At 37.6% G+C, this 14,881-nt stretch overlaps 1 non-coding gene across 1 annotated transcript; it reads right to left on the reverse strand.

The window, feature by feature from the left end:
* Positions 1-13,397: 13,397 nt before the first annotated feature.
* LOC145637633 (small nucleolar RNA R71) lies at positions 13,398-13,504 on the reverse strand. Its single transcript, XR_014114395.1, has one exon. It is a non-coding gene; the product is annotated as a small nucleolar RNA R71 (small nucleolar RNA).
* Between the last annotated feature and the right edge of the window lie 1,377 nt (positions 13,505-14,881).

Consider the following 14,881-nt stretch of genomic DNA (forward strand, 5'->3'; position numbering starts at 1 on the left):
TTAAGGGTGTAACCTTCATCCTATGAACGGTTTACAAGTTCCTAAAAAAACTTGTTGGCGACTCTTTTGCTCTATCTTCTTCCCTTTTGGACGCCACCGTACTTTAGTGTATGATCACAGTGGGGTTCAAGCTAGCGGGATTAAAGCTTGAAATTATTCCCTACAAGCATAGAAAACCGCCAAATTCCTTTGTCGTCTTTCCACAAGCATGGAAAGCATCATTGGTGGATTTCTTCAAGCATAGAATGACACCAAATTCATACGTCGACTTTCCTAAGGCATGGAAAGTATCATCCGGTAGGTTTCTTCAGGCTTAGAAAACTACCAAACTCCTCAGTCGGCTTTCCTCAGGCATGGAAAGCGTTTTAACGAACGTTATCCGGCGGATTCCTTCAAGCATAGGAAACTGCCAAACTCATTTGTCACCAATACACTGGTGCCAGATATGTATTCTATCCTTTTACTCTTTTTTCTGCAGAATTAACATTTTTCTGCATGTATCGGCGTATACAGAATGATTTAGGATCGCAAAACGTCTTAAATCATTCTCCGTCCCTATCGACTACTTTGACTATCGTTTTCGAAACCGTCGTTTCTAAAAACTCAGTTAAAATGGGGGCTTCTGTAGACACCTAAAAATGTCTCCCCAAAACCAAACCCGATGATGAACAACCTTTCACCGCTACTATTGGTCGGGTTCAGTATTTAATCCCGAGAGTGCTTAAAAAATCGTATTTGATTAAATTTGTATTTTTGAATAGTCCATGGATTAGTCTTGAGGTTTGGTAAAATCATAGTTTTAATTTCAACCCAAACTTGTTATTTAATTTTAGCCCAAACCTTTTTTATTTTATTGTTTTATTATTTATTTTTGGCCCAAACCTTTTATTTATTTTACTTGCTTATTTTCGTATTTTAGACCAAATAAAAAAAAATCAGAAAAAGGCCCGAAATTATCAATCGACACTTAAAATGCTGAACGAAATTAGGGTTAAAAATGAATTCAGACGGAAAAGCGGACTGAAAATTCCCGCGCCACGGCAGTTGTCCACCGTGTCACGGGAAACTTTCCCGTCTGACGGTGGGATTTCTCGTGACACGGGAAACCTGCTGTGACACGGGAATTGTCGTGTCCTTTCTGCCTAAACCCTTAACTCGTTTTCTTCCCCGTTTACTAAATATTTCCCGCATCACACAAAAATTGCACCGTGTCACGGGAATGTTACCCGTCTGACGGTGGGACTTCCCGTGTCACGGTACAGTTTGCCGTGTCACGGGATACTTTTTTAGGGTTTTTATCATTTTAGGGTTCCGTGTGTTCCCTCGGCACATTTTCTCTATAAATACCCCCTCATTTCTGATGTACGGGGCATCAATTAATTCTCTAGTTTTTTCTCTCTTCTATGATTTAGCCTAAACACTAGCCTACCCTTCTTCTTTCAAAATTCCTTCTTCAAGTACTCCAAGGAGTCCATCCTTTACTCATGGTTCTGTACTTAAGCCAAGGCGTGAACGGTAGAACTGTTTGACGGTTTGGCCCCAAATCGATTCTATTTAATTTAATTTAATTATTATTTTATTATTATTTCCTTAAAGTTACTAACTCGTTTATTATTTTGTAGTTGCAAATAAACAGAATCAAATTAACAATTATGTTCCTTTTATTTCTATTATTTTTCTACCGATTTTATATTGTTGGAATTATTGTTAAATTGCTTTCAATATTGATGTTATTCTATTATATTTATTGATCACCATATTGCATGTTTAAAGGGAATATGTAATTGAAAATCACGCCTAATAAGATAATTTGGACGACCGGTTTAGGTTCCTTTTTAATCTTATTGTTTAATCAAAATGATCATTAATATTTTAGAATTATTTGTTTCATTAATATTCAACCAATTTAGCTTAATAATAGTTTGGAGCGAATTGAACATTCTGTTTGTTGCCTTCGTTGTCCCTTATCGTGGTTGCCTTTTTATGATCAGTGAACAGTTTACAAGTTCCTTAAAAAGTTGTTGGAGGCTCCCTACTTTATTTGTCCCTAATCATGTTATGTCAATTCCCACTTCCTATGAGTGCCAGGCATATTCACAATATGCTTTAACGTAGGCGCACTTCGAACGACGCCTACAGATACGCACGCGGAGTTTGTTGCTCCACCTATATCCATCACCTATCAGGGGGTGTATGGCCATGTTGAGGAGATGATTCCTCTAGTTCCTCCAGATCATCGCTTTATCGAGCAGTCGATACCGCGTCGTCAGACTTGGGTGAGTCATTTATTTGCCTTTTTACTTGCATGTATACTGTTGATCGCTAATGACTTATCTTTTGACAGTTCCCTCGTGAGGTGGTGACGATGATGGCGAGAGGCTTGGACGCCTTTCATTACCAGCTAGTGAGATGGAGGGATCGTGCTTCTTGTTGTCGTGACGACACTGCAGAGGTATCTCCCATATCCTTTTCTTATGCTTTGATTTAATTATTTAGCGTCTGACATGTATTACTTTTGTAGGGACAGCCCATTCCTCCTCATACTCGGACAAGACCTGAGGCTAGGAGAGAGAGGCCCGGCTCGAGGCGTCGTTGTACCTCTTCCAGGGGTGAGGGTGGCTGATGGGAGACAGCTCCACCTGAGAGACTGGATGGTTCAGGCTCTTTTTCTGAGGGTGTGCATGCTAGTTCAACAGGCCAAGGAGGCATGCCATCGACTCCTTTAGGGGGTGGTGGGACGTACGAGGTTGGCTCGTCGTCGCAGCAGCTGCCGTAGTCTCAACCATTGGCGACACTTTGGGAGTTCCTCCTCATTTGCGTCTTCCGGCACCATAGCTGTACCTGTGCTTATCTTATTTGACTTATACGACTTGCTAATTTATTTTATGACTCTTACATTAGACACATTGTATAAACAACTTTATTATGCTTATTTTATCTTTGCATTTTTTTTTATGTGCATGTGAGTGTGTGCAAAAAATTGTGACTAATTTTTACGCAAAAAATTTCCGTCATTTTTATTATAAATGGAGGGTATCCGACTTTCTCCCCCAAAAAGAAAAAGTAAAAAAAATAAAATTTTGACTAATATAAGCCTAAAATTAATTAAGCTTAAATTAATCTAAAAAAGTGTTTGAAAGAAGTTAAAAGCATAAAGTCAATGCACAAAAAACCGAGTCGTAATCGAAGAAATCATATGGTTTCCATAGTGCAAATAAACTATCGTCGAACTAAATTTCTGTCGTCAACCGTTGGTGTTGTCGCCAGACGTTGATTTCGTCACCAGGTGACAAGCCTCGTCGCCAGGCGCTGTTCCTATCGTCTGGCGACAAACTCTTTTTCTCCGAATCCTTTCAGAAAACAAACTGCACCAGTTTTGTCAATAAGTAGCCCCCAAATCTGCCGAATTTTGTATATTTCAAGCAGATTAAAATAATAGTTATAGCTTTAATTCTCTTTAAGCAATCATGTCTAAGAATTTTAGTGATTTTACTCGTGAGTGGTGTCGTTCTTTGACTGCTAGGGAGAGAAAAGAGTTTGATTTTTTTCATATGGGAGGTATTTATGGTATTAAGGGGGTAGATATAGATATAGATTTTATTCATATCGCCTTAGAATATTGGGATCCAGACACACATTGCTTTAGATTAGACTATGATGAAATTAGTCCTTTACCGGAAGAATTTGGTGCCATTCTAGGCTTTCCCTCTATGGATCTTGCGGTAATTCCTAATATTAGTGAATATTATTATAAAGATTTTGAGCGCTTCTTTAATCTGAAAGACAGAGATCTAACAAATATCGTAGATGGTAGTGTAGTTAGTCTGAAAGAATTTGCGTGCCACTACTTTGATATACCATATTCTGAGTCTTTTCATGTCTATAGAAGAAGGGATTTTCTCTTTTTCATTTTTAGCCAATATCTCCTCACTAGTGGTAATAATCGTGAGGGTCAAGCAATTTTAGTATCTGTGATGGAGCAAATTGAATCAGGGAGAAATCCAATGCCATTAATTGTTGGAGAAATAATGCTCAGTTTGGATGAGTTAAAGAAAAAACCAAAATCACCTTTTCAAGGCTCTCCAATTTTATTACAGGTAGAAAAATAATATTTTTAATTACAAAAATCAAAAACATATATTTTTTCATAGTAATACTAATTATTTGCATTGAATTTTTGCAGATGTGGCTAATGGAGGGACTAGAATTGATTAGTCCTCCTGACAATATTGAAAAAAACACTCCAAACTGCTTTGTGAGGCGAAAGAAGCGCTTTTCCATAAAGATGGATCGTCGGGAGTGGAGCAAGATATTTGCCTCTCGTGATTTTGCTATCAAATGGATCATCCCATGGTGGAAAATTGAGAATATGGTTGGTGTCAACAAGCAAACCTTCTGCTATCTTCCAAGCTTAACCAAGATGACTTTTTATCATCCCTGCAGGGTAAAAAGACAGTATGGTCTCACTCAAACAATTCTTTCTGGAGATCTTCGACGACCTCATGAATTCCCTATTTCACTAGAAGTAGAGAGGTTTGACACGTATTGGAATACTAGGCCTTTATGGGAAGTGGTTACCCAAAAGGTTCCTCCTTCTTTGTCTAAGGATGTGAAGCATTGGCTTCTTAATAAGCCTAAAAATGACAAGAAAGATCAAAGTAGAGACAATGTGAAGTCTGGGTGACAAGATAACTCCTGTTAAGGAACGCTTAGGTGAAAGAGTTGAGTTGAAAACACCTATGATGCCTAATAAGAAGGACACTACTAAAGGCAAAGAGAAAAGGAAAGCTGACTCTACAAAAAGAAAATTTGGGTAGAGAAAAAACATGGTGTACTAGCTAAAGGAGAAACTATTTACTCAAAAATTGAGTGTAGATCCTCTAAAAGATGCCTACTAGCAAAAGTAATAGACGATGAAGAAGACGCTCACAAGAATTGGAAGAGAGCAAAGAAGGAGAAGAAAGATTGAAGCATTGCTTAACTTTCAATTTATTAGACAAATTTAATTTTTAAGTCAATTTATTTAAGCTTTTATTTGAATTCCATCCTTAATGTAATTTTTAATTTATTAATGCAATTTTTAGCTTTTTAAATTAAATCAACATTTACATTACACTCTTTATTAAAGCCAGACGACAAATTTTTTGTGGTGTGCTCGTAAATTTTCGCGCTAATTTCTCTTAGTTGACTTGCTGGAATGCGGGGTTTATAAAAATTAAAATGGCCGCACCCTATCAGGGTTGCCTACGTATCCTTTCCCATGGAATCAGGCCAAACGTAGCTCTCTTGAGTGTCCTACTCAAGTAATTATGGGTAGTGCTTCTTAAGTTGGTCAAGATTTGTCATGTTTGAGAATTCATGTCCATCCATATCAGTTAGTTTTGCAGCTCCTCCTGATAGGATAGTTTTGACAATATATGGCCCAGACCAATTGGGTCTAAACTTGCCTCTTCGGTCCAAAACATTTTTCCTTAATGCTTTTAGGACTAAGTCTCCAACTTTTATATTCCTTGTCTTGACTTTCTTGTTGAAGTTCCTAGCCATGCGGGTTTTTTAACATTGAGTATGCTGTAGAGCCTCTAGACGTTTTTCATTAAGTAAAATTAGCTCCTCATATCTCGCTCTAGTCCATTCTACTTCATCGAGTTTACTTTCTAACGCGATGCGTAGAGAGGATATTTCTAGATCTACAGTTTGTATGGAATCCATTCCATAGACTAAGGGAAATGGCGTATTCCCTGTTGATGACCAAATTGACGTGCGGTAACGCCACAGGGCAAAGTGGAGTTTGTCAGGAAAATCTTTGTAATTTTCTGTCATCTTCTCAATGATTGTCTTTAAATTTTTATTAGCTGCCTCAACGCCACCATTTGCCTGAGGTCTATAGGGAGAAGAATGATGGTGTATATGCCATACTTTTGTAACAGTTCTTCACATTCTGCTTGAAAGTGAGTTCTTTTGTCACTTATCATTTCATATGGGACTCTATATCGACAAATGATGTTTCTTTCAATAAAGAGTGCTACATGTTTTGTAGTGAGTTTAGCATATGATTTTGCTTCAACCCATTTAGTGAAGTAATTAATTGCTACTAATATATATTTATGGCCTCCCGTTCCTGGAGGAGTAATTCTTCCACCGATGTCTATTCCCGATGTTGAGAATGGTCATGGTGATGTGTAGGTGTAGAGGAGAGATGGGGAAACATGTTGCAAGTTGGCATATATTTGGCATTTAGGGCATCTTTTAACATATTGATGACAGTCTCTATTTATGGTAGTCCAATAATATCCTTCGCGCATTATATTTTGGACTAGCATGTTGCCCTTTACGTGTGTTCCACATACCCCTTCGTGGACTATTCTCATAGCCTTTTGGTCTTCCTTTTTGCCTACACATAAAAGTGTTCGACCTTTAGGTACCATTTTGTGTAACTCGTCATTAATGAGCACATATTGGGAAGCCAAAAGTCTTAAGGCTCGTTTTGCCCTTTTGTCAGCATGGGGTGGATATTTTCCCTTTGTAACATAGTTGAGGATGTTCGTATACCAAGGTTTTTCCTTTTCTTCTTCTCCCTCTTGGGTTACTTCATCATCCTCTATTACTTGGATGTAAGCCGATTTGTGTCTCTTTTCTATTGTTAAGGGCATTTGCTCAATTTCCGTAGGAATCCTAACCATTAAGGCTAGTCTTGCCAAGGCATCAACAAATTGGTTTTCCTCTCTGGGTGTACATGTGTATTCTACCTTTTCCAGTTAGTTTGTGAGAGTTTCTAAGAAAAGAGAGTTCATTTCTCACAAAACTTTTGAAAAGTTGGAGTAATATCAAGAATATCAAAGGGCTTTGGAAGCGCCTTGAAACTCAGTGTTTGACGCAATAACCCCGTATAGATATAGAATTCACCAAAGGCTTGGGTTGAAATCCTATAAATTTTCTTTTAAGTTAGAAATAAACCTAAAATTTACAAGCATAATATTTACTATTAGATAGTAAAGGAATAATTTATTGTAAGATAGCTACGACAAATCCAAATTCCGAATAATGGTTAGAGGCCATGAAAATCTGAAACAGACCCCATGTGTAAAAATCATGTTTGAAACTTGATTAATTTTCATGAAAGGTGAAAGACCCATCAATTGCAAATAAGTTTTCAAGGAGAAAACTAACAAATGTGGAAATGTATATGCATACATAGCTAGATTGGTTGAAAAGGATATAATTAAATTCACGGAGTTGATTTTAAGAAAAACATATTCACCAATCGGAATGCTTAAGTCTTTTCGTGATTGATCTAGCAAAATTGAATATATGACATATGGAAAAATAGATACCAAAATCGCATTCCCAAAATAGGATTTTTGAAGTGACTTTAGAATAGTCTAAGGGTTTTGAAAATCTAAATAATGCTAGATTTGAAAGCAAGCTCAAGGAATCCATCATGGGATTAAAGGAAGCATTGCATATAGGAATTGGAACGTGTTTTCTCATAAAGTTAATAAGTGGATTGGCTTTTGGAGAAACATAGAAATTCTGATGAATAAGAAGTTTAGTGGGAGCAAAAGTAAAGGTCCAACAAAAAGTTTATGAACTCTATTGTGAAATAACTATCAAATGCTAAATGCTTAGATTTGAAAGTAATTTCGACAATGGACCAAGAAAAAGACGATACTTAGTACATATTGGTATTAAGATCTATTGTATAGACTTAATAAAATTTTTGAACGTGTAAAGGATTTTACCGTGTTAAACATGAATTGAAGGACTTTGAAAGAATTTCGACCCATATGTATAAAACCAAGTAAATGTTTGGACTAAGTATAGGCTAGGCTAAATACTAAGTCAAACAAGAAAGACTCTAGTAAGAGACTTTCAATCGTATCACATAGCGAACAATTGAAGCAAGACTCAGTGAAACTGAATGAGCTAAAATGTCACATAGATGGAATAAGATTGAGAATTACTCTGCAACTTAATCCATCATGTACGCTATGATATGGAATCGTCGCAGGACTTACTTGCTTAGAGCATATGAAGTATGTATGTAGTACCAATCAACCTAAATCTATGTAATAGATCGTTATATTGTGGCCAAGAACATCCAAAGTACTTGGATAAGTAATAAGATGAGTTCTTGACTTGTGGAAACAAATACAATTTGAGAATTGATGTTACAAGCACAAACCTTAACAAGGATTAGATCCTTAACAAGGAAGCCATTTATAAGCACGAGCTAACAATAAGTTGTGGCTTGAGTATGGCATCCATGTGTAATGTGCGGGAATTTAAGGAAAATTTCCATGATCACAAGTGATTAAGATATCCCAAATCATTGTGAGCCTTTTGGAGTGAAACCCAAGCAAAGCATCATTAGGAAGTCTACTAAAATATATGTTGAGAATATTGTTGCCTTAATGGTGATAATAAAGAAGATGTTTTGTGGAAAGTTCGTTGCTGAACGTTAATGATTGTAGGTTGTCAAGTTGAAGGTATCAATCATGAAAATGAATGGGAGACATCACTTGGACAATAAATCCTAAATCACATATAATCCATGACACTTTCAAATTTTATCAACTTATTATGAAAGTGATTAGTAATGAAGATGCTAAGATTAGCAAAGTAATTATAACTAAACCTATGCAATGGATGAACGACAACATTCACAATTGCATGAAAGAAATCAAGCATATTAGATATGGGTGTGATTTCTATAGATGTTTTATAAAGAGTGATACTCTTAAAACATTCGGAAAAACCATTTATCATAAGATGAACCATTCAGGTTTTGGAGTAATTTAAAATTTCATGCAATTTTTATCACTCCGTTTGCTATTTAATTGTGGTTTAGAATTAAATAACGAGTCCATTCGATTCTTGGAATATTCAAAATAGGGTATCAAGATCAGTCTTGGTAAGGAAACACCTATTAAGTGAACGTTGAATATTATAATCGAAAATTATCCCTAATCGAGGTCATTTAAACGATGGACGATTAATGACCAGTTGAGATTAGTGTGTAGTTTGATTTATAGCACCGTTTCATGTGCTACAAGAACATGATTTTAATGAATCATTTGCACAGGTATTGGTTTGGAACCATACTAGATCGACCTATGAGAATACTTTAAGAGATTCAAAATTGTCATAAGTATATTTCTCATTATCACTATCGGAACCTTTTTCCTTGACCATGAGTATTGTGAGCTTTCTTGTTTAAGTACTAGTCTGCTTTGATGATTTTCAAACGTCTACCATAACAGGGGATTATAACGGCATCACTCAGGCGGCTAGGTCCTCTTAGTAAGAGAAGCTACATAACAAGATTGGGAATGTCCTCCTACTAATAATAGGGAACATGTCTTGTTGTTTACAAGGCTTCTCGAAGAGCCAGACTGTGAAAATGCATGGCCGTGCTCAAATGGATTTAAGAAATCATCTGCTTATTGACAGTCAAACTCGGATTTTGAGAAACACTTCTGGACGTAACATGGATGATAAATAAACTAGCCTTGTAGTTCATGAAGAGACATAGGAAAGGGGCTATACACTAAATGCTCACTTTTCCGGAAGGACAAGTGGGAGATCGAAAGGAATTGTGTCCTTCGAACAAGTGTATTATTTTGATAGTGGGTTCAGAATTATTAGAAAGCTAATATATTTAGTAAGGTCAAGTTATCGGAATGCCTAGGTGGAGGCCGCTTCCGATCAATAATATTAATGTATATTTAATATTGCAGCTTAATCTTTACTGTACCCTTCGGGTCACACCCAAGCAATTAACAAACCAACTCGACGAATAAATTCGGAAGAAATTAATGAGTCGCCTGAGTATTAGATATTTAGACGTCGGAAATTCAAGCTTAGAGCGTCAAAACCGAGCGTTGAAAGTGGAGTAAACAATAGTAAATGACGAGACGCGCAAAATAATAATAAACCGACAATATTGCCAAAATACTCCTAGCATCGGAAAGCCCCGAGCATCCGAATACTAGCTAGGGCATAATATGCTAGCACAGGTGGGTAGCATGCGCACCATGCCGAGCCAAGGGTGGATGGCAAGTGCATGCTAGCACACTATGCATAACAGTAGCTAGCAGCCGCAAGCACACCAAGGCAGCAGTTGCTAGCAGTCTAGCAGCAGCCCGCACTTGGAGTGCGTGGCTTGCTAGCCATAGTAGCATCCCGCAACTCCAAGTGCGGGGGCTGGGCTACGGATGGGCCTAAGGAACGGTTAGTAGGGCCGAAGCAAATGTGAAGCAAATGGGAAGCAAGTGGGTTAGGGACATGTGGCACAAGGAGAGTATGGAGTGGGGAGCAAGTATGGTCCCCTACTTTCCAAGTGCTCCTCACTTCCCTTTACATGTATTAGTGACACTTGTAGATTTAATATTAGTTTGCTTATTTATTTTAATTTAGCTTTAAAATAAATTGCGGAATTTCATGCTCCCACATTGATGGGATAGAAATTCCTACTCTCCCTCTTCCCTATAAATACCCATCTTGGGTTTTTGGGAAGAGTGCTTGAGTAGGAGTTCAATAGAGAATTGCATTAGCAAAAACACTTAAACTCACATGATACTCGGATTTTGGTCGGACCTCGCTAACCTCAAGGTAACGGACCTAAAAGTTGGTGGTTGTTTTTGCGGGTGGATCTCCGTCGGAGGCTCTCGTATTTTCGAGGTTAAGCTTCTCAAGTAAGAGCCAAATTTGTGGGGCGAAGCACGCGCCAAAGATAAATTTCCTATTTTTTACTTTTGTGTTTATTTATGCATAGTGATATTATTTATTGCGAGCGAGATCCTTGGCTTGGGATTTTTCCGCGGTAAGTGGGACTCACCAAACCCCAACAATATCATTCACAACTAAAGTCGAAATAACGCTACAACTTTAAAATTCAAGAACAGAAAAGTGCCAAGGCTTGTAGGAATTAGCGTTGAGAAAACTGCGTCAGCGCCGAGCAATGGCACTGCCGCCAGGCGATTGTACTTGTTGTCTGGCGACAGTAGCATCGTCTGTCGACATACACTATTTTCTCGCACTGAATTCTTCCAATAATGAGTCGAGAATCTACCTTCTTGTTTTGACTAGTTTTCTAGTACTATTTGATTGGTTTTACTTCCTATTTAAGTTTTTCCCTATTTTCATAAACCCATATGTGTTCTACATACGTCCATAACCCTCTTGGAATTCACGCTCCATGACGTGTCCGATTTATATAGTGTTTTACCCCCGTCCCTTGGTCATAATTAGTAGTGTTTTTGGCTCTTTAGAGCCACTTTTATTACTAATTGGTGTTTTCTAGTGTTTTTGTAGTTTTGCTTGAGTTTTTAGGAAATTTCACATTTGGAGCGTTTTTCGAGTTTTTCATGGAGCAACTACGGACATTAGGAGGACACGACCATCTTTGAAGCCTAGGACTGGTTATAGCCGGTGATTAAGGGCTCGGTCTGTGATACCGGGGCATTTGGACCGAGTATTCAAGACCCAAAGAGAAAATCCGGATTGGGCCGAAGAATCAAGCCCAATCAAAGTCCAAGCCTTGAGGAAGAGACCGGGCCCGATCGGTCAAGCTTGCGCCCGATCGGGCGGGCGCGCAAAAGATGACATCAGGAAAGGGGCACCCGATTGGGTGAGCGTTATCTCGATCATGTGCGGCTGCCCAGAATAAGCTTGAAGAAAAAGGCGGGCACGATCGGGCGCGTGTTTTTGGAGGCACCTGATTGCCGAGTTCTTAGTTTTTTTATTAGGATTGTTTTAGAGATCTTAGTACGATTTTAATACGGAAATTTTTTAGTACGGAAATTTTAGTACGATTTTAGTACGGAAATTTTAGTACGATTTTAGTACGGAAAATAATTAAGCGAGTTCTTAGTACGATTTTAGTACGGAAATTTTTTTTACCTTCTTTTTTAGACTTTCTCTCTCTACTTAGAATATTTTCTCTCTCTAAAATTCTCTCAACTTTGTTCTTAATTCAGATTACTTTTGGTAACAATTTCTTCTTTATTAATTTCAGTTATTTTCTTTAATTCTTTCATCATGTTTTATTTTATTGCTTTGATTAGTTTAGATTTAATTATGCGTGAGTAGTTTTATTTCTAGGGTTTATGGGGAACCAATAAATAATATGAAGGGTTAATTTGTGATTGTTGATTGTCAATGCTTAATTATTTTCCTATTGATTGATTTAATGCTATGCAATTAGGTTTGGCCAGATTTAATTGTATGAGTTTAGCAATATTGATTCGTCATTCGAGAGAAGAGAATTGATGTTTAGGCTTAGTTTCAATAGGCGGACTAATTTATAAATGGTTAAGTCGAGATTCGAGAGATGAGATTTGATACCGGTAAATTAACTCTGTGATTGTAATACGTAGTGAAAGCCCTTTATAATCTGATTAATTGATGCATTGATGATTGCTTATTATGATTTACCCTGGAACATTGTTTATTGGTGAACCTATGCTCTAGGCTTTTTCTTCATTGATCTACCTCTTATTTTATTTCCTTCATACTCTTACTTTTAGTTGTTTAATTACCCTTTTTATAATAATTTGGTTACTTGATAATTTAGATTGCTTTTAATTAATTAGGAATAAATTGACTTGTTTCCCTATGGTTCGACCCTTCTTCCCTATCTACACAGTTAGTGGATTTAGGTTTTATTTTTTATTAGGTGAATACGACTTGAACCTGTCAAATTTTGGCGCCGTTGCCGGGGAAACAGTTTTATTTTTATTTTCTGATTATTTTTTTTGTAGTCTAGATTATCCCCATTTGTCTCAAAGAACGTTTGTTCTTTGAGGCAATTCTCATATTTGTCTTTTAGTTCTTTGTTTATGCCCAGGTGTTCCAGATCAGGTTACATTCCATTCGATCCTGAGATCGAGCGCTTGTTTCATAGGCAAAGGAATCTTTATAGACAAATCCTGGCGGGTTATAAGGAAAACAATAATCGTAGAGACCCTCTAACTGATTCTGGTGAATCAGAAATTCCTTCAGATTCAGAATCAAAATTGGCAGTACCAAAGAAGCTCAGTGACTACTCGCAGCCAAAGCTCACAGATTTTCCACACCTTACTCCCACTCCGGCCCTTGATGGAGTGCAATTTGAAATCAAGCCCCTATTTATCACCATGATAGAGAGGAAGAAATTTTGTTGAGCTAAGGGTGAAGATCCTAATATTCACATTGTAGATTTATACCTATATTGCAACACTATTAGACAAGCCGGGGTCATGCGGGACCAAATCAGGGAAATTCTTTTTCCCTTTTCATTATGTGGAAAAGCTAAATTATGGTTTAATGGTTTGAATAGAACTGCACTTGGTATTACTGACAGGGAAACTCTTGCCCTGAATTTTTATAATAAATATTACCCTGCAGAGAGAACAGCTGTACTAAGGAGTGCTATTCAGAACTTCGCCCAAGAGGCCGATGAAACTTCACATGAGGCTTGGGAAAGGTTCAAGGATCTACAAAGAGAATGCCCCCACCATAATCTGGCACAATGGCAATTGATCCAACCTTTCTACAATGGACTTGGAAATTCATCTAGATTAGTTCTAGATTTTGCAGCTAGTGGGAGATTCATTAATCTAAATGTGGACGATGCCAGACAGGTTATCGAAGATATGACAATACACAATTCCAAATACGGGAATCCGAGAGGGTTTGCAAATAAAGGAAAACATAATGTTGATTCCGTATCCTTTTTGCAAGCTCAATTAACATCTATTCGTCAAAAACTAGATAATCTTACTGCTACTCCTAACTCTGTAGCTAATGTTTCTACTGTTGCTTGTAGGGGTTTATAGGTACTACGCAGCAGAAAAACATGAATCATATTCATACAGTACCTAATCCCCAGATCTAATGCATAACACATAAAGAACATATAATCGTACCTTTGAAGCGTGATTCCACGTGCGATCGAGCAAGAACAATAGGAGATACAGAACCTCAAGCGTGATTCCTCTACTTAGTCCACGGGCACAGATTAAGACCTCCACTAATGCAAGTTAGTTGCAATTGAACCCTTCAATTGACCTTCTATGGAGAAGTGCAAGCAACGAACCATCATGAACCACCACGAACCACCACACGCGCCACCAAGGGTGGCCGGCCGTGAGTCCAAAGGGGAAGGAGAGAGAGAGGGCCGAGTAGAGATAGAGAGAGTTAGGGTTTTTGGAAAAACTAGTTGCTTGTGTGACAATTCACTGTATGTCAATTGTTGTGTCATGCAACCCTAGGCATGGTTTATATTTGTAGATCATATCTAGAAATAAAACCATGTCAAGTCCAAAACCCATTAGACTCTTCTAACTATCCAAGCTCAATTATCAACATGGTATGTCATGTACTCATGAGGCCCAATAATGGGCCTCTAACTTGTTTAACCCAATACTCTTATGTGTGACCTTGTAGGATCCATTCTATAAGGCTTTGGGCCATTAAGCTAGCCCAAAGATCAATTGTCATATCTAGCACCAAACATTGACGACCCTATAGAATGAACTTATTATCTCCATAATAGTGATCCTTGATATATCTACTAATTGCACTTATCGAAGACATAACTCCTTCAATCTCCCACTTGTCTGAGACAAGTGCGTAATATTTAAATTCCTTAAGTTAATGTGTGTCGATTTGATAATATGATTGCATCTCATGTCGTGATCATATTAGTCTACAAATCTTTTCTTGAAAACCGAGTGAGAATTACAAAACAAATGGTTACTATGTAATCCATTTGAGCACAGCCATGCATTTTCTAAATTCTCCCTCTTCAAGGGGCCAAGACACATTATAAATAGGTAGACTCTATCCAATCTTGTGGCAACCAAAGCTCCCACTCAACTTCTGAAATAACCAGGAAACA

Source organism: Chenopodium album, chromosome 6 (genome assembly GCF_948465745.1).
Source record: "Chenopodium album chromosome 6, dcCheAlbu1.1, whole genome shotgun sequence".
NCBI lineage: Eukaryota > Viridiplantae > Streptophyta > Magnoliopsida > Caryophyllales > Amaranthaceae > Chenopodium > Chenopodium album.